The following is a 1,299-nucleotide window of genomic DNA, read 5'->3' as shown; positions in this document are numbered from 1 at the left end:
GTAAAAACAACATAGTTTGTAGGTATGTGATAAGGTAGTCTCGCCCCAAACCTATATGCGTCCCTGCTTGGGGTGGGACTTCACAAAACGGCATTTGTTGGGGGGCGTGGTCGTCTGCTCTCGACTAATCACAGCTCTGAATAAATATCGTTCTGTTATGTTCCAAGCTGATCCCCCTGCTTTTCTTCGTTAGAGTGAAATCCTCCATGCGGCCGCCGGTCGCGGTGGCTTTTGAGACCACCCACTTTTTCCCGCCATTCGCGTCCGGCTGTCACGGGCTGCAAACCGTCGGGCAAAAAAGTCACTGCTCTGCAGCCGTCCCAGAAAGCTTCAACTTTGATAATAAGGCAACGCATTATGAATTAAATATATTATGTATACATTTAAATTTAGTTTTAAAGATTGTGGCCTGTTTTGAACGGTTTTTCATGACATAGGTCATGTCAAACAGTACGCCCTTGTCACTCGAAAGATGCAGCTCTGGAGTGAATCGATCAGCCAAGATGGCGGACGTGTTGTGACAGTTCTGTTCTTTCGCTTTTCCAATGTTGATATTTATCGAAGTTTTGGTGTTTTTACTCTAAATTCATGTCAGGTAGTGTACTTTTAAGTTACATTTACTTACTTTATACCTTCCACAACTCTGAGACTGACCAGACACATGTGTAAACCCTCATGTTAAGTGAACAATTCCTAAAGTAAGACCAATAGAGATTGATGGGTCTCGGTTGTTAAAGTGATCCTGAAATAGGCTGAGACTTTAAAGGTCTTTATCCGCTTTTACGTATCGTTTGTGAGCACTGACTGTTCAAAGGTTACAACTGAAGGATGGGGAGAACCTTCATTGTTTCCCCGAGTTATTCCACGGGCCATTGATACATATTGAACCAACTGATAGGTTTGTTTACTTTCATTAAAGCACCACATTCATAAAGGTCAAAGCCCCCAACTGAAGTACTCATTCAGTCTCTTTTGAGTGAATATTCCAAATACTGACTTCTATCTGGTTTCAGAGCTCTCAGCACACTTAAAGTTTATGCCTGCATAGTCACATTAAATAATGTTAAGTCAAAATAAGAGATATTATTTCTTTTAACCCTTATACCTTGACAACGTTTAAATTATCACCTATTGTTCAAGGATCACATACTGTGCAAAGTACTTCTAAAGTAATTCTATTCTTTGTGTTTTCCACTCCTTTATCTCTTATGGGTTTTAATTGAGATATCATCAAGTGAAATAAGCGAGTGTTTGTGTCAAATGTCTTCGATCTTGCCAGTATTGGTTACTTAAATATTT

The 1,299-nt window shown here is 40.0% G+C and overlaps 1 protein-coding gene across 1 annotated transcript in view; it reads right to left on the bottom strand.

Annotated features, from left to right (window-relative positions):
* LOC113209740 (ATP-dependent RNA helicase DHX30) overlaps nt 1-1,299 on the bottom strand; it is an 11,753-nt gene that overhangs the window by 8,538 nt on the left and 1,916 nt on the right. The window lies entirely within an intron of this gene.

The sequence above is a fragment of the Frankliniella occidentalis genome, unplaced genomic scaffold, assembly GCF_000697945.3.
Source record: "Frankliniella occidentalis isolate FOCC.00 unplaced genomic scaffold, Focc_3.1 Scaffold60, whole genome shotgun sequence".
Classification (NCBI taxonomy): Eukaryota; Metazoa; Arthropoda; class Insecta; order Thysanoptera; family Thripidae; genus Frankliniella; species Frankliniella occidentalis.
The sequence above is the reverse complement of the archived record's forward strand: the minus strand, read 5'-3'. Positions and strand labels throughout refer to the sequence as shown.